This window comes from Microcaecilia unicolor, chromosome 1 (genome assembly GCF_901765095.1).
Source record: "Microcaecilia unicolor chromosome 1, aMicUni1.1, whole genome shotgun sequence".
Classification (NCBI taxonomy): domain Eukaryota; kingdom Metazoa; phylum Chordata; class Amphibia; order Gymnophiona; family Siphonopidae; genus Microcaecilia; species Microcaecilia unicolor.
The window spans coordinates 184333550-184345161 of NC_044031.1; the positions used below are offsets into that span (position 1 = coordinate 184333550).

The 11612-nt window shown below is 43.2% G+C and overlaps 1 long non-coding RNA gene across 1 annotated transcript; it reads right to left on the reverse strand.

The window, feature by feature from the left end:
* Nucleotides 1–256: 256 nt before the first annotated feature.
* Nucleotides 257–10723, reverse strand: LOC115470188. The gene is made up of 2 exons (XR_003942139.1): nt 10392–10723; nt 257–439 (listed from the first exon to the last, which is right to left on the reverse strand). It is a non-coding gene; the product is annotated as an uncharacterized LOC115470188 (long non-coding RNA).
* Between the last annotated feature and the right edge of the window lie 889 nt (nt 10724–11612).

Consider the following 11612-nt stretch of genomic DNA (forward strand, 5'->3'; position numbering starts at 1 on the left):
AAAAGAAAAGTACAATAAACACTTCTCAATTCACATCTTCAAAATAAGATATCAATGAGCCCATTTTTCTTTATTCAAAGCATATCGAGATGTTTTTTTTAGCAAAATATGTTTCATATTTATAAGTTTGAAACAATAAATTCCACCATTCTTGATAAGTAGCTTGATGCAGAGCTTTCCAGTGTGTAAAGACTACTTTCAAAGCTAGATTCAACATGGTATTAACTTGTTTTCCAACTCTTTTATTGTTACTTCAGGCCATTCCAAAGCTTTGATGTTTGTCTGTTCCAATGTCTTCTGTATTCAGGATAGTTCTTTTGCTTCTTGACTGTACTATATAGAGATCTCGTACAAGTATCGCCACCCTATTGCCATCAGGGATCTGCTGTGTTCAAGCCATGCTTTTTTACCATTTTGTCTCTAGCAGGAATCCATTGACCTGTGCATGAAAAACATATTTTCTGACACTGTTTTTGAGTGTACCCCCTTCAGTACTATATATTTTGATCCTACTGTGAAGGCTGGATAAAGACAGCAGATAACTTTTCTGGATTTATTTATTTTATTTATTTTTAACACATTTATACCCCACATTTTCCCACTAGTTGCAGGCTCAATGTGGCTTACACACTATCATGGGTAGGCAACAGTTCAGTATAATATCATTAAACAATGTCATAGTAAAATATTAATCGTATCGTCTAAAACAACAAAAATAATAGAAGATAAAAGAAAAACATTAGGGTCCATAAATTTTGCTGTAACAGATAAGAAGTAATCTAAGTAACATCTGGATTTAACCCAAGATTATATTGAGTCAACTACTCTGACACCTTCTTCACCTTCAGATTAGAAATCCCCTCTCCTTGATGATCAGATTATAGACTAGCAATGATAAGTCATCTGCACATATAAAAACTTCACAACATTAAACTGCTCAAAAACAGATCCAAAGAGCTAAATAAAATTGAGGACAAATGTGATGGTTGTGTGACATCCTGGTTTAACAGCCAAACATTTGACAGAACATTTCCTCAATAAAGAACCTGAGATATATCTCAACATTCACTTTTGATTGCCGAAATTCCACAAAGAAGACAGGAACTGGTCATAGGGAGCTATGTCAAAGGCAGCCAAAAAGAGCCCTATATGTGACCACAAGGAGCACTCTGCAGGGGAGCTGAAAGAAGTCTTGTCCATTTCATGCAGCTGAGACAGGTGACAGCAGTGGCGTAGCTATGGGTGGGCACAGGCCCACCCTTTCTTGGCTCAAGCCCACCCTGAATGGCCCACCAAAAACATTCAGTAGCAGCCACCTCACTTTCCTCTCTCCCACCCCTGGATTTGACATTCCACTCTTGTGGCCCAGCAACTCTCCCCTGCCCTCTCTGATCTACCTCAGCATCTTCTGGTGCAGCAGCAATGCACATCTGCTGCTTGTGTCGCTCCCACAGACTTCCCTCTGCTGTGATCTGCCCTTGCTGGTCACTTCCTGTCTCCTGGATATGGAAGAGGGAAGCCTGTGAGGCTGATACAGGCAACGGAGGTGCATCACTGCAGTGCCAGCAAAGATGCTGGGGTACATGGGGGGAGGTGCTGTGCTAATGGTAGATCCAGAGTCAGAGGAGAGGGAGAGAGATGCAAGGCAAAAGGAGAAATGGAGGGGGAGGTGGAGTTTTGGAAGGCCCACACATCCTAATTGTGATAGGTCTAGCTCTGCCATTTTAAATATAAACTAGCTGATAGGGAATTAGGAATTGACTGCAAGGTGGCCAACACATCTCCCTTATTCATGTATTTCCAGAAAATGTATGGATATCGGTCCATTTAAATTGCTGAACAGCCCAATACTATCCATGTATTTATTGGCCAGGTTTGGGCAGGCCTAAAATGATTCAGCTAGCAGTGATATGATTCAGATAATGACCCAGACTAAACAGATAGTGTGGTCACTGTACCAATGCTGTCTCTGTTTTTCCAGAGATGAGAAGGGGATTAGAATTTGGACTAGTGAGCCTCTTGCCTGTCTGAGGGATTGTCTGGCAAGGGCACCACAGCCATAGGTTAAGCAGCTGAATTTTGCCTTCTGACATTTAAGGTATGTTTTTTTTTTCACCCTTACTCCCAGGTGCCAAATTTTCAAAATGATTGGGGGTGCTAAAGCCAATGGGAATTACCCCTCCCTGGACATAATCAAGCAGTTTGCTCAATATTGAGGGTGCTTATTCTGTCCGAAACCATGCCCCTTTTAAAAATGCATACCTGCTTTGCATGGGCGTAGACTGGGGGGGCAATGCCTCCCCAAACGACGACGCCGTGAGACTGGCGCCGCCGCGCCAGTAGTTAAAAAAAAAAAACAAGCAGGCACACGCTCCTCTCTGTCCGCTTGGCTTCCCTGCCCTCTCTGTCTGCTTCCCGCCTTCCTCTGACGTCATTTCCTTTCGGGCGGGACGCAGACAGAGAGGGCAGGGAAGCCAAGCGGACGGAGAGTAGCATGTCCGTCTGCCCCCCCCCTCTTCCTCCCTCCCTCCGGCGCAGGCAGCAAACATGCTTCTTCAGTTTTTCTGTGTTCCTGGCAGCGGTAGCGATGTACACGCTGCCTTCGGCTCTGCCCCAAAGCCTTCTCTTCAAGTTCCTGTTCCCGCATAGGTGGGAACAGGAACTTGAAGAGAAGGCTTCCGCGGCAGACCGAAGGCAGCGTGTACATCGCTACCGCTGCCAGGAACACAGAAAAGCTGAAGTTGTTGCCTGCGCCGGAGGGAGGAAGAGAGGGGGTAAACGGAGTCACGATCTTGGACCTCGCGGGGGGGGGGGGGGGCAGCAGAAAGAATATGGATAGAACTGGGAGGGGTGAGGAGCAGAGGGAAGGATCAGGAGATGGATGGGACTGGGAGAGGAGGTGAGCAGAGGGAAGGAGCAGGAGATGGATGGGACTGGGAGAGGAGGTGAGCAGAGGGAAGGAGCAGGAGATGGATGGGACTGGGAGGGGGGGGGAGCAGAGGGAAGCCTACTGGAAAGAAGACACTGCATAAAACAAGACACTGGGACCAAAGCGAATAGAAAAACTAAATGATCAGACAACAAAGGTAGAAAAAAGTATTTTATTCAGAATTTATTAATTGAAATATGTCAGCTTTTTGAAATGTGCATCTGTGATATTTTGCCTGTAAATTTCAATTCCTTCCGCCATATTAGCATATTCATTTGCATATGTATATATGCAAATGATATGCTAATATGCTCCGCCCATCCTTTGCCCCCCCCCCCCCCCCCCCAAATGGAACAGTCAAACTACGCCTTTGCTGCTTTGGTCATTTTTTTTCCAGAAAAGTACCTATGTGGTTGATGCTGCCACTGACTGCTTTAGGGGCCCTTTTACTAAGCTGCGTAAGCATCTATGTGTGCCCAATGTGCGCCAAAATGGAGTTACTGCCTGACCACCGCTTGGCTCTTGTGGTAATTTCATTTTTGCCGTGCATCCAAAAATAATTTTTATTTTTAGATGCGCACCAAGTGGCATTTGACATGCGTAGGTGATTACCGCCCAGTTACTGCATGAGACTTTACAGCTAGGTCAATGGTTGGCTGTAAGGTCTCAGACACAAAATAGACGCGTGGCAATTTTCATTTTGCCACATGTCCATCTTTAGCAAAAAGTTTAAAAAGGTATTTTTTACAGGTGTGCTGAAAAATGATTCTGCATGCACCCCAAACATGTGCCTACACTACTGCAGGCCATTTTCAGCACACCTTAGTAAAAGGACCCCTCAGTGCTTTTGAACATCACTGTCAGAATAAATAAGAACATTATGAATACAGAATACCAGTGTTATAAAATGCACATTGTTTACCAGCAAGCTGAAACCTTGACATTACCTTATCAGTGAATGTTATCAGCAGAACAAAACCATACAATATACGCTGCTATGGTACCAGGAAATTTAGTTTGTTAAGTAATGTATTACACAAGATAATTCCCAGCACATGTGGGGGTTAGGAAAGCAGTAGGAACAGATTGCAGAAGGAAATATTTACCCTGCTTCGGGCTGAGGATGTCATGAAGGGTATAAAAAGGAGCAGTGAGAGACAGAGGAACAGAGACGCAAAGAACTGAAACACAAGAAGAAATATTCAAAATGAAGACTGCCATAATTCTCCTCATCCTGGGGGCCTTCGTCCTCCACAGTGAGTAAAATCTTTCTGGGCTTTGAAACGTTTGGGTCAATATTCAGTGGCATTTATCTGGGCTGGAGTGGTTCATCTGGGCCAGGCATGGATTTTCCATGGCATTATTCAGATAAAGTCACTGAAAATTACCACTGACATCCTCAGTGCTATCCAGGTAATGCTGGGCAGTCTAGGTGAGGAGCTAAGATGGAGCCAGGGTTATTGGGTTAGTAGGGATATTCAGTCCACTGATTAGATAACTATCTGATAAATTTAGGAAAACAGAGAGAGACTATTATTTTGTGTAGCTTAATAGTTAGTGCAGTGAGCTACGAATCAAGAGAACTGGGTTCAATTCCCCCTATAGCTCCTTATGACTCTGGGCAAGTAACCTAACCCAGTGATTCCCAAGTTCAGTCCTGGAGTAGCCCTTGCAAGTCAGGTTTTCAGGATATCCACAATGACTATACATGAAAGATTTGCATATAATGTAGGCTATGCATGCAAATCAAGTTCATGCATATTCAGTGTGGATATCCTGAAAACCTGACTGGCAAGGGGTACTCTAGGACTGGACTTGGGAAACACTGACCTGTATATAATATGTAAATGCATTTGACTGTAATCACAGAAAGCTGGTATATCAAATCCTATCTCCTTTCACTTAATTTTATCTGGTCAGTTATCAGGAACTGGTTTTAACATGGCCAGTACCAAATAAGGAGTGCTTTTTACCTGGATAATAAAATAAAAACCTATAGTAGTTGTCATTTAAAAACACTCACTACTGCAGGCTGAAGCTTGGAGTGAGGGTGGGGCTTGTTTTCTTATCATATACTACTACTACTTATCATTTCTATAGTGCTACAAAGCATACACAGCGCTGTACACCATACACAGAAAGATAGTCCCTGCTCAAAGAGCTTACAATCTAGAGAAGACAGGTAAACAAACAGAACAATAAGGGTAAGGGAATAAAGAGGTGAGGATAGAAGGACAGGGCAGGTGAGTGGCGGTTAGGAGTCAAAAACAGTGATAAAGAGGTGGGCTTTAAGTTTGGACTTGAAAATGGCCAAAGACGGGGCTAGACGTACAGGCTCAGAAATGCACCAACATTTTCTCTGTATTTTGAGTGTACATGGCAGGTTTTATTTGCCTCTATATCACTCAGATTTAGGAAACTTTATAGTTGTGACAATTTGTAAATGTGCTGCCAAAGTAACTATATATATATGTCATTTTTTAAAGAAATCCGAGTGTCAGACATAGACATCTAAAGTTAAGAAGATTTTTAGGAAGATTTTTAATTAAGCTTTGGCATCTAGATATTGATACTGAAAAGATTTGTCCAGTTAATATTGGGAATTACCCTGACAAATAGGGAGTTTTAAAAATTTCTGCTACCGCTCAGTGGCAAAATTTATTTGGTCAGCTCATTGACTGCTGAAAAATGTAGTTGGTTAAGAGGAGGTGCTGGGGGTGTTCGCAGGGTGCAATGAAGCTTTTTCAGGGAACTGCTTATATTCACTGCTGTCTGGACAAAATTATCTGGCTAACTCAGGCCACCGAAACAGGAGGTCTAATGTTATCTGGGTAACTTGAGGTGGATATGTTCAGCAACAGATGTGTCTGGATAAGTTCTGCTCAATAGCATATTAAAAAGTATCCAAATAATTTTATGCAGATAAATTTACCACTTGCTGAATATTACCCCACCCCTAAGTTTTCAGATGAAAATTCATGTAATGTAGGGACCCTTTTACTAAACCAGGTTAATGCGCGCTTAATGAGGGAAGAAAGGCTTATTGCAAAATGCTTTAAAGCATTTTACAGTAATTTGCCTGTCAGTGTGTACTAATTGTGCTATCTTTTCATTTTTCGTGGGGGGGAGGGGGGGGTCATGGGCAGCAAATTGGCATGGAGTATTATATAGCTAGCATGGTCACATTAACATGCGCTTACTAGATAATGCAGGGTTAACGCGGGAGCACCTAGATCCTCCTAAATGTGAGGCAGTAGGTGCTCCCATGTTAACTTTTGTCAGGTAATGTGCGCTAATGTGAACATTAACACACTGTCTTAAATACTGCTGCGTTATAAATGGGCTTAGAGCACTGGAAAGTCCTATGTTAAAATGTGCTAAGCCCATTTCCTAACACATTTTAGTAAAAGGGCCTCTTTGAGGCCTACATTTAGGACATCCTGGGGCTCATTTTCAAAGCACTTACAAAGATTTACAAAGTTCCATAGGCTACTAAGGTACTTTGTATGTCTTAGTGCTTTGAAAATGAGCCCCTATAGATTTTACTATATGCAGGTGTCTAAGGGGACCTTCTATCAAGCCGTGCTAAAAAGTGGCCAACACTGTTGTCAGCCCAAGGGGTGTCCACTTGCTGTGGCCACTATTAGCACGGTGATAAAATGGCCACCTTTCCATATATTTCTTTAATGGCCATGTGCTAGTTTCCCAATTAGCGTGTCACCAATACTGTGGGAGCCCTTACCGATACCTATATTGTTGGTGCTAAAGGGCTCTTGCACTAACCCTGAGGTAACTGGGCAGCATGCAGCAATGTGCTTGTGCTACCCGATTAGCGCAGGGCATGCCTACTCTCTCTACTCATAGCTACACCTCCTGTACTTAAAAATAAAAAAAGATTAGCGCCCACTGATGGGCACACTATCACAGGATGCCTCAGCATGTCCCAAGGCAGTGCTTTTTGCAGTGCAGTAGCAACGCGCTAGTGTCTACTGTGCCTTGGTAAAAGGGTCCGTGCCTTTGTTAGGAACTTAGAACTGGAATGCTGAGCACCTAAACTTTCCTTGGCTTGAATCATTTTTAGGTGCCCAAATTTAGGGGCCCTTTTACTAAAGGGTTGCCGCACGGCAACCCAGAACTATCGCCAGTCCAATGTGGCCGCTGGTGGTAGTTCCACCACAAGCACGCAACATTTCTGGCACTACGGAACTTTTAGCACGGTGTTAACCCACTGATAATCGCTGCCTGATTATTGCTGGGTTACCGCGGGAGCCCTTACCGCTACCTCAGTAGGTGGCGGCCAGTGCTCCCTCCACATGGCTACGCAGTAAGAATAATCTTACTACATGGCCATGTCTTTTTTAGGGGCTTTTTACCTGGGCTCTGGCATGCAGCAATAATGGCCCCCGTTGCAACCACAGGGCCCTTTTTATCGCAGCATGGTAAAAGGACCCTTTATATAGCTAGTAAAAACTGATACTTAAATTTAGGTAGGATTTTTGGATGTTTAAAGCAATTTTACTTTCCGAGAAAAAGAGTAGAGTAGAAGGGGAATTTAGATCTGAGAGCAGTAACCAGAATTTTTATGGGGTATAATGACATTTTTTGGTCCAATCAACAAATTATTCATCAACAGTGTTGTAGCATAGTTTTCAGGATCACATGCAGCCCTCTCTTCATGATCTACACAGCTACTCAAGGGCTGCACTAGAGCACATTAAACTAAGAACAAGCAATCTTTGCACTGATGTTACAAAAAGGCATTAGCATGAATTTCTGTCTCCAGTAGTGCTAAGGTAGTGTTAATCATATACCTGAGCTGGGAAATCATCAACTTTATGCATACAAAGGGTAATATAAAAGAGAATTAGGAAATGAATCATCTGCCCGTTTGGTTGAAATGTACATTGACTATGTGCTTTTCTCTCTGTTGTAGCTGAGGCTCTGAAATGCAGACAGAGTTCCTGCACGGGGACCCGGCCTTGTTCAAGCACTACCCAGACTTGCTCTGGAGATGCCACAATGTGCTTTGTTATGATAAAATCAGGCCCTCTCTGTAAGTATCTCTGGTCAGAGAACACCCTTAATAGAAATCTGCCATTTTCTCAAGGGGTCATCAGTTCGCAGCGCTGCAGGAGAATCAGCAAAATATTTTTTTTGTAACTAAATATGTTGAAATACAGGAAACGAGAGAAAGAGAAGTGCAAATGGATGAGGAAAGGCAGCTTAGAAGTTCATTGCCGAGGCATAAACTTGAGAGACTGTGACCATGGGAGTCCAGCTAAACACCATTTTTGGAGGCTTAAAAGAGAGCCTCCTTTGTCCTAGTCAGAGCAGCAGAATAGGCTCTGAACGATGTGCCCAGTTATAGAATTACCCCCCTTCATACAACTTGGTAAATCATTGGGCCCCTGAGCACAGCAAGGTTTAGCAAGGAGGGAGGTGCTGGAGAAAATTTGAGGTAAGTTACAGGGGAGAAAATTACACTATTAGTGTTCCCTGCGTCTCTGTCTACTATTCTATATATATATATATTCTAGTCTATATTTTCTTATTTCATTCCATGACTCTTCCTCTCACTTTTATACTGATAACACCCAGATTGTCATTTTCTTGCATTCTCTTTTTATATTTTCTTTCAGCATTCTTTTCCCACTTGGTGACTTCATATTAATCAGTTTTATACTACTTTTCATTTATTTATGTCTGACATTTCTAATAATGTAGGTATCATTCTAGAAATCTCCCTAACTTTGCAGCCTTATATCTTGTGCATCTGCTCCTGCCTTCATGTCCGACTTTACAATATCTATTAAATCTGCTCCTTGTTCTCACATGCCTGCTGTCTGCTTCTTCTCCATGGTCTCTCTCTCTCCTATTTGGAGAATCTGCAATTTTTGTAAGTAATTTCTCTCTATTCTTCTGTTCTCCTTCTCCATTTGCTCTTGAACTCAACAGCAAGATTGCTTTATCACTAAAGAGCACACATTTCTCATGGCTTTTCTTCTCTGGTCTAAAGAAAGGAGTGTGTGTGTGTGGGGGGGGGGGGGGCGGGGGTACCAATTTTATATATTAAAATTAGTAGGGTGTTTAAAAGAATTGCTTTCTGCGGAAAATTTTATGATGGTGATTCAGAGTATCATAATACCACATTTTGTCTACTGCAACAGTTTATTGATAGGACTGCCAAAGAAGGTGACGTGGAGGGGCATTTTCGACAGAAATGTCCAAGTTGTGATTTGGACCTCTTTGCAAAACATCGAAATCCAGGGGCGGAGAAACCCGTATTTTCGAAAAAAGGTGGACGTTCATCTTTCGCTTCGAAAATACCGTCAGAGACGTCCAAATCCTTAAATTTGGACGTCCCTAGATTTGGACGTCCTTGGATCTGGACGTTTCTGACTTTTGGCGATTTTCGAAACCAAAGATATCCATGTCAAAATCGTTCAAATGCAAGCCATTTGGATGTGGGAGGAGCCAGCATTTATACTGTACTGGTCCTCCTGACATGCCAGGACACCAATCTGGCACCCTATGGGACACTGCAGTGGACTTCATAAAATGCTCCCAGGAACATAGCTCCCTTACTTTGTGTGCTGAGCCCCCCAAAACCCACTACCCACAACTGTACACCACTACCATAGACCTTATGGGTGAAGGGGGGTCACCTATTCTGGGTACAGTGGGCTTGTGGTGGGTTTTGAAGAGCTCGCTGTTTCCTCCACAAATGTAACAGGTAGGGGAGGTATGGACCTGGGTCCGCCTGTCTGAAGTGAACTGCAGTACCCATTAAAACTGCTCCAGGGACCTTCATCCGCTGTCATGGACCTGAGTATGACATCTGAGGCTGGCACAAAATGTTTTTAAAAATATTTTTTGAGGGTGGGAGGGGGTTAGTAACCACTGGAGGAGTAACGGGAGGTCATCCCCGATTCCCCCTGATAGTCATCTGGTCATTTTGGGCACCTTTTTGTGCTGTATTTGTAATAAAAACACATCTGGGTAAAAACTGTGAAGATGAGGCTTCTCTACCCGCTCTCCAGCAAGCCTCACTGGCCTCTGGCTCCCAAGCAGAACTCCAGCCCGTCTCTTCCCACTATCCTGAACACTCCAACCTCAAGATCCTGGGCCCCTTTTTCACTCAGGGTGAGCTCCAGGGAATATGCAGATTAGATGCAAATTACTCAAGTCCAATACAGCATATTCATCAATCAGCTCTTTATTCCAGCCCCCTGGGGCACACTTCTTCCAGCTTAAAACACTTTCCTTCTTCCAACTTAAAACATTATCACAAGCTTCAAACACTTTCACAGATCTTCCCACTGAGCCTCACACCCCTAGACACCTGGGCTCAGTGCTAACAGCCTTCTGTCCTCCAGCCCCTGGCTGCTAGTTCCTTGGTCTTCTTACACAGTTCTATATACAACACATTAACACAACAGTCTCTCTAGAGCCCAGCCAGTACCTTCAGGGAATCCTCTTTCCTCAGCTGCCAGCTCTCTAGTTCCTTTCTCTTCTCCTCCTTCTTTCCAAACTCAGGCAGGTATAACATGGGTGACTAGCCTCTACACCCCTTTAGGCTCCTCCCCCTAATTCCAGGCAGGACCCAGCCCATAACAACCTTCACTTGTTTCCAACCCAGGTCTCTCCCAGGTCCTAGCGACCTCCATCTGGTCCTTACCCTACTGGCTCCCTCTAGTGACTCATCCTAAGTATAAGCCTTTCCCCCCAATCCTATGGGAACAGCACCACCTAGTGGCCTACCCAGGGTAGGACAGCCCCTTATTCTTCACAAAACGTCCAAGTGTTCGTCAGGGACATCCTTGTTTTTTTCCAAGTGTTAGGCACGCCCAAGTCCTGCCTTCGCTATGCCTCCGGCACGCCCCCTTGAAATTTGGACATCCTTGTGATGGACTGCAGTTGGAGACGTCCAAAATCGGTTTCGGTTATACCAATTTGGATGTCTCTGTGAGAAGGATGTCCATCTTTCGTTCTATGTCAAAAGATGGACATCCTTCTCTTTCGAAAATAAGCCTGATAGTAACATAGTATGTGACGGCAGAAAAAGACCTGTACAGTCCATCCAGTCTGCCCAACAAGATAAACTCATATGTGCTACTTTATATTAAAGGTGCACTACAGTTGGCAAAAAAATGCTACTGCTAGAGGCTTCAGTGGATTGTCTCGATGTGACCGCATTCCAGGTGCATTGGCAGACCTACATTGGTTGCCAATAGAATTTAGAGTTACATTAAGATACTTTTATTGGTTTTTAAAGTTTTAATGAATTTAATGCCACCAGTAATTTCAACAACCTTTCACCTACATAAACCAACAAGATCTATAAGGTCAGCATCATTGACGGTGTTAGATGTGCCTTTCTTCTGGATGATCAGATTGGAGGATTATAGGTCCTCAATTTTTTATGTCATTGGACCTATTTTATGGAACGATCTCCCGTTGTCTTTGAGAGTGATTGTTAGGCTTGATCTGTTTAAGAAAGCTTCAAAAATCTATTTATATCAGTGTGCTTTTAATATGATAACTTGAAGGGTTGAAGTAAGCGAAGGAGAGGAGAATGAGAGGTCTTGTGTGATGTCTAGATGATGATTCAATGTAAAATGTGTTTGATAATGTAATAGTTGTTATTTTGTGGATATTTTGTATGTACATTGTTAACTGCTTA